Source organism: Lissotriton helveticus, chromosome 7 (genome assembly GCF_964261635.1).
Source record: "Lissotriton helveticus chromosome 7, aLisHel1.1, whole genome shotgun sequence".
NCBI lineage: Eukaryota > Metazoa > Chordata > Amphibia > Caudata > Salamandridae > Lissotriton > Lissotriton helveticus.
The window spans coordinates 1,330,031,078-1,330,050,749 of NC_136068.1; positions in this window are offsets into that span (position 1 = coordinate 1,330,031,078).

Genomic DNA, 19,672 nt, shown 5'->3' on the forward strand with positions numbered 1-19,672 from the left:
ATGCGAGGGTGGAAAGCGACAACTGGGAGGAGAGAAGAAAGACGGCCTGCAGACGAACATGTAATAAGATATTAAAACATGTTTTTTAATTCCTTAAGAAGCACAGCCACACAAAGCACATGCAGTCACCAAACACCCTTGCTCACAAATAATAAAGTCGGTCAAAAAAAGCAGATGAAAAGTTAAAAAGGAGTACTTGTGCCAAACTCCACTGACAAGAAAAACACACGAAAAAGAAAAAGAAATGGCATGCTACAACTAACGAAAACCGAGGAAAACAAAGTAGCAAGCACACAAGCAAATGAAAAGGAAAGGTGGGCTAAAAACCCATATTAAGATTTGTATTTGATTACAAGAGATATAACAAGCACAGCTCAAGCTCTGTGCAGGTGAAACCTAAAAAGCATATGTATCTGGAGGAGTTTCACTTTTTTACTTCGGATCATATCACCACTTTGGGGGACATTTAGTAAAAGAGATAGTTTTCAAACATGCATTTAGAAGTATTTTCAGTTGCCATGTGAACCCGTTATATGGCCTAGATTCTTATACATGGAGCAACATTGGAGTCTTCGTGCATGGCAATAGACCCGATTCAGGTGGGAAGATCCCAATTTTCCAAGGGGAAAATAGCTTTTATTTTAGCTGTCTCCTTTCTAACACTGCCTTTCCTAAATCCAGGCCAATGGAGGAAAATATATTTCCCAAATCCCTTTTCAAAATCTCTCACTGTACAATTTGAAAATGTTGTCATGTATGAGCCTAAGTCGAGCACAAGTGCTTTTGTACAACTCACTGTTGCAAGGATTCTGCACACTCACAGAACTATGCATAGGATTATGGACCCTTGCATATAGGCACTGAGTCATCCTACCACCTTTGTACCCTTGAGCCCAGGACTGGCTAGCTATAGTGTCTCACTTGCTCTCCTACTCAATCACAGAGAAACAAGTGATTTGAAATCCCAGGACACAACACTCCTGACCAGTAGCGGCTCCTCGAGGAAGTGCTGCCGGGCGGTAGGGAGGGCGGGGGAGGGGCAGGGTGGGGAGAAGTAAACTCCAGCATACGGGCAAACGGAGTTGAGTAAAGAAATAAAGAAAGAAAAAACAAATTACATTGTGCGCTGCATCCCCGATTTGGCGTTGCAGCACGCTAATGTAATTCATTTTATTTCTTTATTTCTTTAATCAATTCCAGTCGCCGTATGCTGGAGTTAACTACCCCCCCCCACCCTGCCCCTTCCCCTACCCCACCCCACCGCCCTGCAGCACTCCCTCGAGGAACCGCTACTGCTCCTGACTCTCTTAGGAATCGCGGTTGCAAGACACACCCTTTTGTTTGCACTCTTATACTTGTCCACAATAAGATGTGACAGAGACACAAACAAGTTTGAAATATTTATTTTAACAAACGTGCTCTAACATGCAGTATATGTGCCACAACAAGCAAGAAATGCATTATGCAAATAGAGTCAGCATAGCAATTTGTCCATAAATCATGAAAGCAGCTGTTATTATGAAAAGACAGTGTAGCCTAACCTCCCTCCCCTTGTATAGAAGCAGAATGATTATATATTAGAAGATCTCCGGGCATTATCTGCAGACCCTCTTCCTTAGACTATAGATCTTAGGTGCTGTCTTGCTCTTCACCCCGGAAAGGTCCCTCTCCAAGTGTGTGCCACCTATGCATGTATCTTAATAAGACCAAAGTACGATTTCCCAAACAACAGCTGCATTGGTATGTTTTGTCTAAGTGCTAGGGCCTGACCAGAACAGAATAACAAGAGGCATTGTTTATCGACTTTGCTCACAATGGGCAGACTAAATCCCAGGAACCTGTAGAGAGTGAACACAGCAGTAGGTTCTCATGTGAAAATTACGAACAAGGGATTTGCAAAAAATAAAGCCATCTACTAAGGTGCTCAAAGCAGCGTACAGTCTGCAGCAGGTTCATGCTAACTTAGAGAAGACGACAATGTGCCCATGGGCCATATGAGAACACTTCCTGAATTCACCCATTTGAAGGTAGTCTCTAGTGTGTTAAAGAAGAGAAAGGAGGCTCACTGAAACAAAATCTTTGAACACAACTTGTTCAAGCAGAGAAGCCAGGATTGATATCAGATTTTCTGATTTCACATTGCACAATCCAGTTACTACATGGCTCCCTCTTTCTCTCGCCTGTTTTAAATCAAAGGTCACTGCATTGTTGTTAATTATTGGCGCACGATGTTAGAGCGTCAGCGTCAGACAAAAGCCAAATGAAAACTCAGCTCAGTCTCCAGATGAGCCAGAACCAGGGATCCGGCTCTAGCCTAAAGTAGTTTATCCAGCCCTTAGACTGGGCTTGGGATGGTAATGTGACCCACACGATGTGTGTGTTTAGCGGACAGGGAAGAAGGCAGAGTTATGATTAGGCCCATGACTGACACCCACTCCAAATCTGTGTGCCACCTGCAGGACGTTAAGTGGGTGGGCAATGTCAGATTTCAGATGGGCAGTGATTAAAAGCTGTCAAACAAACTAAAATGAATTAAAATCTGTCTGGTAATTAAAAACCCATTTAAGGGTATTGATTGGGTTCTAAATTGATGTGCTTTAGAGGCAAACCTTATTAGGGATGCATTTTTACTTAATTATGGATTCCCTATGGGAATTTGTTTTTTCCATATGTTGCGTTTCTTTTGTTTTTTATGCCACATATAACTGTCTTATGTGAACCAAGTCACCACCTGGCATCTGGTTAGGTTCTGGTTGTGTGTGAGTGTTCATGACAGAGCTCACAGTGCCTATCAGTGTTTCATTAAGGCATTTAGACTTCATGCACAGGCAATTCTTCGCCTCTCTTTAGAGCAAACAGAACAATGGTTGCACATGTGCCGACTGTAATTGTAATTTTATGGCAAAGTGTGTGAAGGAGGTACACAGGTGTTAAAATATTGCCACTGACAGGAAAAAAAAATACAGTGAATAAAGTTGAGTTGGTGGCTTTTGTGTGTTCAGGGATGGCGAAGTGAGGAGCTGTAGAAAAGTAAGTGCAGAAGAACTGAGTGACTATGTGAAGAGGAACATGATGATTTGTAATCTATGCAGATGGAAGATTTCAGAAAGATGTGTTGAGAAAAGTGACTACGTTTTTAGAAGAGTGAGAGACACCAGAAGATAGTGGTGCAAAGGGTAACAGCAGTATTGAGACGTTCTAAAGACCTCTTACCCTTCCACAGATCTTAGCAATGTTTAATTTAGTCTCAAATTGTAAGCACTGAAACATTTTCAAATCGAAATATTCATAACAAAATCAAATTCATTGTTGTTACTTAGTTATACTTCTAAAAAGCATTGGCAAAGCCAATAGGTCTAGCTTGTTTTTAGGCATATGTCTGTTTTGTTATTTTTATGTATGCAATGGCATACAACTCACAAAGAGACCAAGAGCCATGTTTTGCAAACATAGGATTTTAGTTTTCATGCTTTTAGCCACACCCATAATTATGTGAGACAAGCCTTTTGGGAAAAAATCCTGTTTACAATTTTTTGCCAATGTTCATTTTAGTGTCTCCCCACAATTTTCATCCCGCCTAAATCACTGGCCACCTGAGATAATGACCACAGTGATCTGAACAATGAACAAGCCATCCTCTCAGACCTTAGGTGTAGCTCTAAACACTTAGGACACAGTTCCTCAGCATTTGAAGTCAGTTCTTAAATTATTTGTTTGCCTTTGCAACATTGTTTTTTCTCTCTCTGAATCTGCTGGTGTATATGAGAATCAGTGATTTTATCTTTCGCATTTGGGTCCACAAAAAATTGAGCGGTGTTCACTTTCCCCAGGTTCAAGTTGATTCTTCAAAGCCCCCAGTCCTGCATTTCCCTCTTCATTTAGGCTCAGGCTGGCCTGTCACTAACCTCTCTCTACAGTGTCACTGCAGGCCATGGGCTAAGTGTTTGTGGTGGTTCCATATTTATTCTAAGAATAAGACACAAACAAGTTCACTTTACTGACAGTTCATTAGAATCTCAACAACTGCTTCTAATAGGGTTTCATGTTGTGAACATCTTTAACACAATTGCTGGAGTCACACTTGCATTTGAGACCTTAAATCTGGAACGTAAATGCCAACAACATGTCATACATCATTCTGAGTTGGCTCACTGCTACTGTTATGAGATTCTCTTAGAGCCAGCAGTAGTCAAGTAATAGTGGTATCTGAAAGACATCATGCTTGTTGGTTTAGACTGTTCTATTACATGGGTATGACACATAAATGTGGATAAGACAACTAACAGTCACTAAGAAGTATCAGGATTCTTGATGCGATTGGGTAACTGTGCTTCCCCATCACAGAGATTTATCATGCTTCACTGCCCAGCTGGTAGATGTGCATGCCCTTCAAAATCACTAGCTCCTTTTTACATCTCATCATGGCACAAGAGGAGGAGTTCCAAAAGCAGCAGCATCGAGGTCACTTACAAACATCCATCCACATTTGCATCAGTCTGGGCACACGTGCCCACTCTCATACAAGACTCTTCCATACGACACATCAATGGCAAACATACACAAAGTGACCTTTAATCCACCCATACACAAATGATTCAGCAAATATCTTTGCAAAATAGCCATCAATCCACATTTTCCTTTCACATGCATTCACCTTCCACACACTCCGTTCATCTACTCATTCACCTGTCCACAAACATTCAGCATTCATCAAAGCATAAATTCATGAGCCAGCCTGTCTTCCATTCAGTTGCCCACAAACTAACACCGCCATCCACTTCTCCATCCATTATCTCATGTTTCCATACAGCCATTCACCACATCTAACATAATATAACATAACATGACATAGCGTAACATAACATATATATTTGTAAGCACACTCTCCCCCCTTGGAGCATCTTTGTACTAAAATGACACGTTTATAATTAGCATCTATACTTAACCGTTTAACTTGCTCAGCCATCCATGCACTTACCAATCCACACAACTATACTCAGGCGTACACATCAAATACGCAAGAGTGCTTGCACTCTATGGGGCTCTCCTCAAAATGAATTTACAAACTTGTGAGATGCTTTGAGGAGGTATTTATTGAAGAAATTAAGACATGTCTTCATGAAGGAGAAGCCTGGGCTATATGACACTCCCTGGAATCTCAACATGGAGTTCCAGAGTTGGAACTCACTCTGAGATGCCATACAAGATGCAAAACATTCCCCTTCGTTAATATAACTGACAATATAAACAATTATAAAGCAAAGGAAAGCAATACTTATATATCTACATGGAAACACTTAATTTAAAAAAATTCCATCGTAACTAGCATAGAAAGGACAGTAGCATTAGAATAGATGCATACATATAAATTGCGTATACATTCATATGTGTATTAACTGTTACTCCATTTGGGAGGATGCCAGGAATGCTTTAAAGGACAAGCAACTTCAAGCATTAGAAATTTATAAATTGGATGTATGTTTATCACTCTTGAACTCATCTCCATTAGATTACACACTGTGGAACTTTTACCACTTATTAATGTTAATTATGGCCTGTTCTGAAGTTCTGACAGTGCATGATTCGGTTCCTGCCCCCAGCCTCCCACTTGTCGGTATTGGGACGGTGCTGTCCTCCATGGCGGAGCGCTTCAGAACAGGCCATAATTAACATGCTCAGCAAACGTGGCCCACCGGAGGGTTTACAAAAGAACTTTGAAATGCAAAACAGAGCCCACTGAAGGGTAGAAAGTAAACTTGAAATTGACTTCAAGTACCAGCCTGTACTGCAAGAATGACGCACTGAAGCGACACCCACAGGAGGGTAATCAAATGAAGGCTGAATCATCTGTTGAAACGTTTCAAATGCATCCATGATTAAGAGGCAGGTTGCCTCGAAACGCGTCGGAGAAAAGGAAACTATCAAGGGACTCACATGAATGCTGCAGTGTGTCACCTTAATAAATCTGAAGATTGTTTCTGAAGCAAGTGCTTTGTCGTTGCTCTGGGCACACTTGGTTTTATATATATCTAACATGTTCCAAGATGGCGCGCCCGTTATCACGAGTGAGTCCATCTTCTATGTTAATGTTTGCTATATCCATGGCGCGTCCTCACAGTGTAGTTGACACTGAGGAAGGCGTAAGCTGAAACGCGTCTGTTAACAACTATCTGTGATTAAATTTTGGCGTGAGCACTACTAAGCTGTTTGGTCCCACGAGTGCAGTTCTTTGAAGTTGGATTAACTTTTGGAGGCTGAGCTTGATACGAATGCGGGTACCCATTACCGCATACTGCACCCGCCCGCGAGTGCCCTGACTTTTCCAGTGGGACAGGGAGCGCCATATATATATATTTATATATATAAAACCATAATTTTGGGAGGCACATCAACATTGAGGATGGTGAAACTATGTGATGCCGTCCCCTTCCCTGACATTTTCAGCTCATCTGAAATTTGCATTCTGGGACATGTAGGCGTTATTGAACTTGCCACAAACTTTACTCACCATGGAGGCGGAGCTATCACTCAGGCAACAGGATGCAGCTGGGTATTTGAAACCGCGATAGTTATCGCGCATCCTGTGAACACCTCAAGGCACTGAAGAAGGCTGTGATGTATGCCGAAATGCATTTGCCGTTTTTGTGTTCCGAATTAAAGCCTCCAAAACGTCCCCGCCTGGTGTCTCTTCTTCTTTTGGAGAATTGCTTTGATATTTCAGCGTGAACGCCAACATTCACGCGTCAGAGACCCCCGCATTGCAAAGCGGCTGCGGTGTTGTTGGCTACTGTTTCGACGGACTGCTTGTCTCCAGGGTACTGGATTTGCGCTGCAACCCACCATCAATCTCGGGAGGTACTGGGCGGTGGGCTATGTGGAATTCATTCCCGATGTCCCTGCCTCCACTTGGCCCGGAGGATTGGGGGTTTATGCGGTACTGGGGACCCGAGGAGGTACTAATTTTGGGAGGCACATCAACATTGAGGATGGTGAAACTATGTGATGCCGTCCCCTTCCCTGACATTTTCAGCTCATCTGAAATTTGCATTCTGGGACATGTAGGCGTTATTGAACTTGCCACAAACTTTACTCACCATGGAGGCGGAGCTATCACTCAGGCAACAGGATGCAGCTGGGTATTTGAAACCGCGATAGTTATCGCGCATCCTGTGAACACCTCAAGGCACTGAAGAAGGCTGTGATGTATGCCGAAATGCATTTGCCGTTTTTGTGTTCCGAATTAAAGCCTCCAAAACGTCCCCGCCTGGTGTCTCTTCTTCTTTTGGAGAATTGCTTTGATATTTCAGCGTGAACGCCAACATTCACGCGTCAGAGACCCCCGCATTGCAAAGCGGCTGCAGTGTTGTTGGCTTCTGTTTCGACGGACTGCTTGTCTCCAGGGTACTGGATTTGCGCTGCAACCCACCATCAATCTCGGGAGGTACTGGGCGGTGGGCTATGTGGAATTCATTCCCGATGTCCCTGCCTCCACTTGGCCCGGAGGATTGGGGGTTTATGCGGTACTGGGGACCCGAGGAGGTACTAATTTTGGGAGGCACATCAACATTGAGGATGGTGAAACTATGTGATGCCGTCCCCTTCCCTGACATTTTCAGCTCATCTGAAATTTGCATTCTGGGACATGTAGGCATTATTGAACTTGCCACAAACTTTACTCACCATGGAGGCGGAGCTATCACTCAGGCAACAGGATGCAGCTGGGTATTTGAAACCGCGATAGTTATCGCGCATCCTGTGAACACCTCAAGGCACTGAAGAAGGCTGTGATGTATGCCGAAATGCATTTGCCGTTTTTGTGTTCCGAATTAAAGCCTCCAAAACGTCTCCGCCTGGTGTCTCTTCTTCTTTTGGAGAATTGCTTTGATATTTCAGCGTGAACGCCAACATTCACGCGTCAGAGACCCCCGCATTGCAAAGCGGCTGCGGTGTTGTTGGCTTCTGTTTCGACGGACTGCTTGTCTCCAGGGTACTGGATTTGCGCTGCAACCCACCATCAATCTCGGGAGGTACTGGGCGGTGGGCTATGTGGAATTCATTCCCGATGTCCCTGCCTCCACTTGGCCCGGAGGATTGGGGGTTTATGCGGTACTGGGGACCCGAGGAGGTACTAATTTTGGGAGGCACATCAACATTGAGGATGGTGAAACTATGTGATGCCGTCCCCTTCCCTGACATTTTCAGCTCATCTGAAATTTGCATTCTGGGACATGTAGGCGTTATTGAACTTGCCACAAACTTTACTCACCATGGAGGCGGAGCTATCACTCAGGCAACAGGATGCAGATGGGTATTTGAAACCGCGATAGTTATCGCGCATCCTGTGAACACCTCAAGGCACTGAAGAAGGCTGTGATGTATGCCGAAATGCATTTGCCGTTTTTGTGTTCCGAATTAAAGCCTCCAAAACGTCCCCGCCTGGTATCTCTTCTTCTTTTGGAGAATTGCTTTGATATATATATATATATATATATATTCACTCAAAAAACTATAAGTTTTAGTGGTGTTATAGTTAGCTGGACATTTTACTCATACAAAACCATTGACATTTCTCCTATATAGTTAGTTGTACTAACTATATTTCGCGCACCCGCAATCCAATGCTGATGATGTCACATATTAGATCATTCATGACATGGTCAGTGACATCACTGATGACATCTCAAATGACATCACTGATGACATCACTGATGACATCATCCAGTGAATGTGGTTTGCTTCGTTATTTAAATATGCATTATATATATAGCAATTTGCATTGAAGAATAAGTGGATGTATATAAATAAATATTTGGATGGAGGATTTAGTAGCAGTGTAATTGACTGTTTACTTGACCAATTTATAATGCTACTTCCTAACTATAACGTGTGTAAAACCTATGGTTTTTTCAGTGAATTTCATTGGTTTTTAAAATGCTAATTCAGAAATATCTCGTGTATACAACCTATACTTTTGTCAATAAAGTTCTGGCAATATTTTTTTCGGAAACAAGCCGTTTTCTTCACTGTTCAAGTTGCATAGAGACTCCTTGTAAAGCGATACAGAATTAGAAAGTCTGTACCGTGCCTTTTTTTCAACGCATTAAAATTTGCCTGTAAATAAAAATAGCCTTTCTAAACTTTCGTGCACGACCCGGTGTGCGCACTCTCGGCAACAGTTCTCAATAAAATGTAAAGCGCATTACCAGGCTTTCGTGCGCGACCGACTGCGCGCACCCGCCTATATATTTCATGAAAACTTTGCAATCTGAACTTATTGAATTTCTTCATAGACCCATCAAAAAACTTATACTACGTCAAAGAGACTAAACCTAGGCTTCTTTTTTAATATTATGAAAATTTTCATTAAATGGAGCCAAATGTCTTTTTAAACTTTCGTGTGTGACCGAATGTACACACCTTGGTATTTAAAAAAATAAATAAAAGGTTTTATACTTTAACAATTGTATGCTTGAATCGAGCTCAGAAGATATATTAAATCCGGATATGTTTGGATTTACTCCTTTTCACGTTTTGAAACTTTGCTGAATTAGACCGCTACTTCCAAATGGCGTACGTGACCAGATACTATCACCACATACACGTCCTGAGACGCGCATGTGAAGTCATGTGACTTGAAAACAACACTTCCAATTGGTTCTTAGTAGTTTCTATTCTGCAATTTACACGGAGCACTCCACCCACTTCTCTCACTATCTTTTCTACTCTCAAAAGAGAACGACGTTCAACACCCTTCGGAAGACTTTGCTGAAATGGCTGCCGCCCCGCATTCATCTTCCGAATCTGAAGGAAATGAGCGACTACCTTTAAAAAGAAAAAAGGAACCTTTTTTTTGGCAATTTTTCACTTATCCTGAAGAACAAAAGAAAGTGAATGCGCCAAAAGTTACCTGCACGATATGCAATTCGGTTCTCTCAAGAGGAAATCCAAGAAAAAAATATTCCTTTTCCATACATACCATGGTGCGGCATGTCAAACAAGTGCACCCTGTGGAATTTGCAAAGGCATCGACAAGAGCCCTGGCCACGCTATTACCATCAGAGGTGGCCAGCACATCTTCTGGTGGACGACCTGTATCTCCATCGAGTGCTGTGATGGACTTGAGACCATATCTTGCAAAGGTGCACATGAAATGCAACGAGTGTGGAGAAATTCTTCTGTACGGAGAGCAGAGCCTCATTCTTACTAAACTAAAAATTGAGAGTCATAAATGCCCCGAGAAAAGATAAATTTCTTCGATTCATTTTGATCCTGTGTCACACATGAAAATGTTGTTGCAAGTTTAAAAAAGTCAAAAACAACATAACACTTGTTTAAAAAAAAAAAAAAGTTATTTTCAGAACTAACTCATTCTACCAAAAAGAGCTCCAGGAGCATATTATAAAGGGGGTTTATCTCCGCTTTTTTGGCTTTCGTTTGTGCGCGACCGTGTGCGCGCACCCGCCTATATATTTCGTGAAAACTTTGCAATTGCAACTTATTAAATTTCTTCATAGACCCATCAAAGAACTTATACTACGTCAAAGACACTAAACCTAGGCTTCTTTTTTATTATTATGAAAATTTTCATGAAATGGAGCCGAATGTCTTTTTAAACTTTCGTGCGTGACCGAATGTACACACCTTGGTATTTTTAAAAAAAAATATAAAAGGTTTTATACTTTAACAATTGTATGCTTGAATCGAGCTCAGAAGATATATTAAATCCGGATGTGTTTGGATTTACTCCTTTTCACGTTTTGAAACTTCGCTGAATTAGACCGCTACTTCCAAATGGCGTACGTGACCAGATACTATCACCGCGTACACGTCCTGAGACGCGCATGTGAAGTCATGTGACTTGAAAACAACACTTCCAATTGGTTCTTAGTAGTTTCTATTCTGCAATTTACACGGAGCACTCCACCCACTTCTCTCACTATCTTTTCTACTCTCAAAAGAGAACAACGTTCAACATCTTTCGAAAGACTTTCTTTTCACGCGATAATGTGAAATACTGAGATTGTTACAGGATTTTCTATCAGATATGTGTTCCCATTTCTGTTGAAGCACTAACACCGTGGAAAATTCCACCGATAGCAGTGATATTTTTAACGCCGAGCACCGGCGATTTTTATCACTTAGAAGCCTTCCTATTATGAAGGTTTATCTCCTAAGTCTCCGATTCTCAAACTGTGCAACGCGGCTCCCCTGTGTGCCGTACTGAAGTGCTAGGGGCGCCGCCCACACTCTAGTGTGACTAACCATCTATAAATTCCACAGACATCTCTACCCTGTTATCTGCAATTGTGAGCATCAAAAGGAGCTGCACTACGCCCCTGTGAGAGGCCTCACTCCCACTGCTGCAATGGCTTGGCAGTCCTCCAGATGCACAGGAACAGCCCCTCCGATCCATTGAAGTTCTCTGTCGTGAGAGGCCTCACTCCCACTGCTGCAACGGCTTGGCAGTCCTCCAGATGCACAGGAACAGCCCCTCCGATCCATTGAAGTTCTGTGTCGGTCTCAATACCACTTACGAAATGAAAATAAGCACTGAAGAATATTCAAGCATGTAGTACTCCTCCTGCTACAGCATACAGAATGCATTGTATTACCTATAAAAAAGTGAAACACCCACGCTACAATCATATAGAATACTTCCTCTAAAGAAGCCTGTGAATAACTTTAAAACATCAGGTTAACCTTTTTTTACTCTCTCATCATTGTTAAAGATAAGTATTTACAATACTATATTAAACAATGCCATGGTTGTTGCTTTTTAATTTTAAAAATCTTGCAATCTTTCACAAACCCAATACTCATGGCTTCTTTTTCGTGACAAAAATATTGCAATATTACATACCTACATAGAATAACAGAAAAAACATAAAACTACAAAGGCCAAACAGTCTACTAAACGCGGATTTGTAACCTATGGGGCAGATTTATGTTAACTACTTCATACCCAGATATGCACCAGTTAATGTGCACCACAGTATGCTAGTGCTCCGTTACCCATGGTGTGCCACATTTGAAATGTGGCGCACCATGGTACAAAAACACCATACATGCGTAACACATCTGTGCTGAAAAAGTAATACATTGCTAGAGTTGCATCGCAACTGTGATGCAGCTCCAGCAAGGCTCACCAATGCACTATATTCACAATGCTGCATCAATACCTACGCCTGCTTCAAGCACATGCACAGTTTTGAAACAGCATGGGCCTGAAAGTCACTGAGTGAAATATCATACATTACAGTCAGCCACTTTCAAGACGCATTCCTTCAGAGGAACACTTACCGTTTATTAGAGGTAGATCGTCCGACTCCACTGGAGGACACCCCTAATAAAAAAGACATATATATAAAATGCGGACTAGCCGCTGTATCGTGCTAGCAAACTTTAACTTAAAAATCGTTAGAAAAAACAAAAGGAATCGAGCAAAATCAGTAGGCCACTGATAGGATCTCTTTTTGACCTCGCTAAAATAGAAACATTAGGAACAACCCCTCATGAGAAATATGAAACTAGTAAGAGAAACCGAGCTCGACGCCATGATGGCTGCAACATAGCTCGGCTCCGCCGCCCACCCCGCCCAAAATAACGACAAACCCTATGCAAATATTATAAATAAATACAACACACCAGCAAAGTAACAGGGTAAAACATTTTATTAAATAACTATTTACATGGCAGCCTGCTGCAACATGAAAACAACACTTCCAATTGGTTCTTACTAGTTTCTATTCTGGAATTTACACGCAGCACTCCACCCACTTCTCTCACTATCTTTTCTACTCTCAAGAGAGAACAACGTCCTACATTTTTCGGAAGACTTTGGTGAAATGGCTACCGTATCTCATTCATCTTCCGAATCTGAACAAAATGATCGACTACCTTTAAGAAGAAAAAAAGAATCTTTCATCTGGCAATTGTTCACTTATCCTGAAGATCAAAAGAAAGTAAATGCACCAAAAGTAACCTGCACGATATGTGACTCGTTTCTCTCAAGAGGAAATCCAACAAAAAAATATTCCTTTTCCATACATACCATGGTGTGGCATGTCAAACAAGTGCACCCTGTGCAATTTGCAGAGGCATCGACAAAAGCCCTGGCCACGCTATTACCATTAGAGGTGGCCAGCACATTTTCTGATCGACGACCTGTATCTCCATCGAGTGCACAGATGGACTTGAGATATTTAACTATATATGGTCTATAACCTATGGTTTTTTCAGTGAATTTTCAAGGTTTTGTAAATGCAAATTCCTAACTATATATGGTCTATAACCTATGGTTTTTTCAGTGAATTTGCTCCGCCGCCCACCCCGCCCAAAATAACGACAAACCCTATGCAAATATTATAAATATATACAACACACCAACAAAGTAACAGGGTAAAATGTTTCATTAAATAACTATTTACATGGCAGCCTGCTGCAACATCGATCCAAATGCATGACACTGTTCCTGTCAAGGTAGCATAGCTGGCGGCCTAGGGGTAAAGGACCGTTGTGCAAATACCCCGGGGAGGACTCTGGATATGCTTGGTCCCTGAGATTCTTCGATGTCACTGCCTTCCACAAATGGCATAAGTCCTGGATGTTCGGTGCCATACTTGAGGGTTTGACCTAAAGACACGTCCTGCGGTGCCCTGGTCCAACCATCACATATACCTGCGCCAGGAGACGGCGTGGGGTGCACTGGAAGGGAGAGGCGGCGCGAACGAGCCTCCCCCACCTCCCCAGGTGGAGGTTTCTCAGCTACACCCCTAAAGACACGTCCTGCGGTGCCCTGGTCCAACCATCACATATACCTGCGCCAGGAGACGGCAACATCCACGACTTATGCCATTTGTGGAAGGCAGTGACATCGAAGAATTTCAGGGACCAAGCATATCCAGAGTCGTGGATGTTGGGTGCCATAGTTGAGGGTTTGACCTAAAGACACGTCCTGCGGTGCCCTGGTCCAACCATCACATATACCTGCGCCAGGAGACGGCGTGGGGTGCACTGGAAGGGAGAGGCGGCGCGAACGAGCCTCCCCCACCTCCCCAGGTGGAGGTTTCTCAGCTACACCCCTAAAGACACGTCCTGCGGTGCCCTGGTCCAACCATCACATATACCTGTGCCAGGAGACGGTGTGGGGTGCACTGGAAGGGAGAGGCGGCGCGAACGAGCCTCCCCCACCTCCCCAGGTGGAGGTTTCTTAGCTGCACCCCAGCACTTCACTCGACATAGGCGGCCGGCTCCCGGGGTCCGGCGGAACTTTTAGCCTTTTGGTGACTCTTCCATTCTGGACCTTGTCCCACAATCCGTTTGACCTGAAGACACGTCCTGCGGTGCCCTGGTCCAACCATCACATATACCTGTGCCAGGAGATGGCGTGGGGTGCACTGGAAGGGAGAGGCGGCGCAAACGAGCCTCCCCCACCTCTCCAGGTGGAGGTTTCTCAGCTGCACCCCAGCGCTTCACTCGACAAGATGAGTTGCGCCCGCTCCTGCGGCACATTGCCTCGCTCGGCCAGCTCAATTACGCCTGCTCTTGCTATTACAGCGTCTCACCCGCCATCCGGCTGAATTGCACCCACTCTTGCGGTACAGCGACAGGCGGCTGCCACGGAGCTCAGGAAATGGCGGTCGGCTCCACAGACTTGGGCCTGGCCTGCAAGGATGGCTCTGGACAACCCTGGAACTCGGACCCTTGACTGCTACGGCATGGGCCCCATTCCCAAAAGCGTCCCATCAGCCTTGAAGATTCTACAAGAGTCACCGGGGCCCCCGACTCCCGCAGAGTTCCGGTGGGGAGCTTCTGCCATGATTGCTCGCAGAATGGCCACGACGTAGCCACGGGGTGCTCTCATGCTGGTGCCAGCTTCAGTCTGAAACTTCCAAAAACACTGTAGACTACCAATTCAATCAGTTCCGGTGGAGCCCCAACGACGTATCGCGTTGTTGCATAATGCGTCATTATACCACATTGGTAGACACCTACTATTGTGGAAACCAATGTGGTATAATGTGATGTAACAAGAGAAATTTTCCACAATTTAATATTATTTGCCCACTTGGGCTGTACTTTGATCAAGTTAGGAGCACAATGCAAAGATGTGGCGAGGGTGCTCCTTATTTTGGACATTTTGAGTATCGTTGTGGTATTTTGCCCACTTGGGCGTCATCAAGAGGTCATCTTAGACACTCTCGAAATATATATATAAATATATTGTGGTTCGCCCACATGGGCGTTATTGTACATTGTGACCGCAGATGATTCACAGAGGCTGTCCAGAATGATTTAAATGGGCAAAACTTTATCTATTTAACATGACAAGCGACAATTGTTAAAATGTCAACAATTCATATGGAAACGCTGCTATATTATTTAGTTTTTCCACCAGAACACAATGAACTTACGATTATGTTAATTAATACAATTTGGTGTTTATTCGCGAAAGTTGAAAAACGAACTTAGCCCACAGCATGATTAGCGAGTCTGTTGTCTATTGCACTGGTATGACGTCAATACCATGTGATCTGTGTATATATTGCATTGAAAACCTTTTCTCGTTCTCGTGAGAAAGCGGGTTCTGCCTGCGAAACGCGTCGAGCGAAGCCTTTGGAAAAATAAACTACGTTTGTAACTGCAAGTGGCCCGGACATTCTTTTCTTAAGGAGAAGCTGTGTTTGATGTGAAGGGATTCGCTATCCCGTCCGAGGCCCGCCATTGCAAGTGGCAGGGGCCCTAAGCGAGTGCTGTTTGCTGGATATATATATATATATATATATATATATATATATATATATATATATATATATATATATATATTTATATATATATATATATATATATTACCTACTGGCGGTCGCCAGTAGGTATATATAGTTAGGATTTTTTCTCTTTGGGATTTTTGATAATTCTATGGCGAATAACTTTGGCGTTTGAGGACGGAATTGGCTGAAATGTTCAGGGAAATGGAACATTTTGTTTCTGAGCAGCCCCTGGGGGGTTTCGTCAAGGGGGGGCCGAGAAAAAAGGGGGGTCCCAAAACGCGTTTTTCCCATGCAATTTTCCATAGGGCGGTTGGCCTCACTTTTAGCTCGAACGGCTGAATGGATTTCCACGAAACTTGGCAAAATTGTAGGGACTGGTAGCCCGATGTGCCTTTGCTAGGTCTCAATATATGTGTTCCAGTGGATTTTGAGAAATTAACGTTAAAAAAAATATATATATCTGTAAGCGCGCTTCGGGCAGCGCCCCGGTTCGCGTACCTGACGCGTAACGGAACTTTGCGAAGCGAAGCTGATTGGCTCTCCGGTGTCTGTCAACATTCTAAACAGTCCGGAGCGGCTGCCATCTTGTCTCTCGGTAGGATCGAGAGACAAGAGGAGGCCAAAACAAAGGGGTAAATGACCATAAGGGGGCATAGCAGATCCTCCCTGACCCCCTAGGTTTGATGTGGAGGTTTTAAAAGGGCCCCGCGGGGGAAAAGAAAAAATAAATTCGTTTTTTTTGCGTGGGGAGCGCCCGGTACGCGCACCGGGAAGCGGTCCGGGGAGCGTATTATAAGGAAAAAAGAATGATAGACTTTTTAAATATTGTATGTTTATTGATTGTTCGTTTTGTTGTTTTTTTTTTCGTTTTTTTTATTTAGGTAGCAATATGTAGGTACCAATGCAGAGTCAAAAAATTAATATACACCGTCTCCTTTGTAGATATCTTGCATGTTGTTTCAGAAGTTATTGTGGAATATCGAATTCATACCATAGTGTGTCAGGAAAGCAGAAACAATATGGAGGCAGGAGATGATAAAGAGATGTTAAATACACATTGGAGATAATTAATATAAAGTTGCACAGTATACTATAAGTCTGACTTTACATTATAATCAATTTGGTACTAGTTTATGAATTACATATAAAAATGATTAAAGACTCGAACAATTTTTGATTATTAAATATACATTTATTTTTCTGATTCTTTTTCAAAATTTAATAGAACGTCTAACATTTGACTGTCCGAAATGTCTTCTTTTTGACTGAACATAACTTCCAACATTTGACCGTCCTCATAATGAAGTAAGAAATCCACAGATTCTACACATTGTAGAAGTTCATGGTCCCGTGATTCATCCATGAATTCCAAGTCAATGGGTTCAATGATTTCCTCATTGTTCATCTCTAGGACAATTTCAAAGGAAACGTTCTGTTCTCCTTCCATTTTTGTGCTGAAATTTGCATAAAAAATAAATATATCAGTAGAGATAGGGCACTGTTGGGTTTAAGTTCAGACAGGTACTTGTGAGTTTATAACAGAGAAGTTATCTATGGGCACTGTATGGTTTCAGGCGTGAAGTAGTACTATTAAAAAGTGCCTGTGAAAAAGCCTAAGTAAATTCATAATTATACCACAGAAACCTAAATCAATCCATAATTATAATAAACAAGCCTTTCTCAATGTCTAACTCTTACAGAGGGATAGTATATAACTATCTGAAAATGTTTTCAAATTTATAAAATAACATCTTACCTTTTAAAAACAAGTTTAAGTTGTCAGTGAAAATGCTCTTGCAATGTAGTTCAGGAAGTAGTAGTCAAAATGCTGTGTTTCTCTCTCTTTCTTTATCTATATTCAGGTACATAACCAATCAAATGTCAGGTAAAAAAAGTAGAAAATGAAAGTAACATTTTAATTGGTTGTCAATTCCAACACTTCAGATGTGTTTTGTGAAGTAATTTACCTCAGGGTATTTAGAGAGGTCTACAGGCTAAATGGCTAAATGGAATTCCAACCAAATTTGTGAAAATGGTAGGGATTGGTATGTAGTATGAGCTAATCTATATTTGGTGAAAGTGTCTCCAGTGGTTTTTCTGTATATTACTTTCCCACCTTTTTTGAGCGAGCGCTTCCCGGTGCGCGCCCCGGTACGCGAACCGGCAGCGTTACGGGAGTCCTCCATTTTGTGTTTCGGTAGATTTGAGATACAAGATGGAGGGCAAATAATATTGAGAATGGGTAGAAGGAGGCACGGTAGACGTATCCTGACCCCCTAGGTTTTCTGAGGGTGGCTGAGGAGGCCCATATGTGCAAAAAAAAACACATTTTTTTTCAAATTTTTGCACGGTTAGCGTCCGGTGCGCGTACCGGGTAGCGCTCCGGTGAGCGTACTTTGGTGAAAATTAGTGAAAAAAGTTAGAGTAAAATAATAATTGTGAGTGATCAGATGTAGGGTAGCTCTGAAAAGAGCTTTTGGGTCCTGTGGCTGATTTAGGTACCTACAAGTAGGTACCAATACATAGTCTTAAATTCAGGATGAAAATTCTGTTCCCCTCATCTGAGAAGTGAACTCCATCTCCTCTGTAGATATCTTGCATGTAGTAACGCAAGTTATTGTTGTAGATGGAGCCCATTCCATGGTCTCTCATGTAAGCTGAAACAGACTTATTTACATGCTTCCTCGATTTCTCAATTTGTGGGCAAAATTGGTTGGACCACCTCCATTTCTGTGTTTGGCATATATTTGAATATACCAAGGCAGTTTGAGGAAAAAGTGCCATCAATTGGTCAAAGGTGTCTTTTAAAAGCATTTCCAGACCTACCCCAGTCAAAGTGCCCAAGTCATTTCCTCCACAGTGCACAATTAACAGGTCAGGTTTTGGCAAATGCAAAAAGGTTTTCACCAATGGTATCAATTGGTGACATCTTAATCCTCTGTGGCCAATCCAGTTGATTTCCACTTTTTGTAAATATTGAGGTTGTGTAAATTTCTGTTATCAGCATACCTTTGAGCCCAGTGGATATAACTATGTCCAACAATCCAGACAGAAAACATGGTGAGAGGAGGTTCTGCTGCAGTCAGATGAAGTGTGGTAATGAAATGGCAGTTGGAAGAGTAGGAGTATGTAATGAAAAAAACTGTGGTGTTTCTGTGGTAATTAATCAGTAGCAGTGATTGGTGGATTTTGATTGCTGAAAACAGAAAGTTAGGGTGCATGGATGAGTTCTTTGAAAGATGTAATTTGAATGGTCAAGAAAAAATCGTTTTATGAAAGATTGCACTGGATACGCAGGTGTACTGAGAGTTCAGAGTTCAATTGAAACATTGTTGTGTGAACTTGCAAACATGAGAGGTCTTTCAGGAGGTGGTTGCTATGGAAAAAAGGCAGAAAGGGCAGAGGGGGGAAGGGTGTTGATTTGAAAAAAGTGAGGGAAGAGTTTTGATTGGGTGACATGAGAGATATGTGTGATGAATTACAGCATTTCTGTGCCATTGATGGTTGCAGGCTCTGAAGTGCATACCTTTTGCTCTGCTGAAGACAAATTGGTGTGTGTCTGAGACTGTTTTGAAACTCAAAAAATATTTGCTAAGGTGAGAAAAGATTCATTTAATTTAGATAGAGAATAGTATGCTTTAGGGAGAAAATTATGAAGAAAGTTGTGTATTTAAAATGTTGCTTTGTTTCATAGGTTGCTTGGGGCATATTTACAAGGCCTTTGAGTCCCTTTGATATTATTTTTCACATTTTAATTTAAGACATTTCCCCGTGGTGCAAGGTCCTTGTAAATACGCCCCCATGTGTGCTTGGCAAATTTAGATTTTGATTCTTTGAGTCACATAGCCATGTTAAAAGTAACCCAAAAATGGTGCAAGGGCCTTAAAAAAACGCTTTCATGT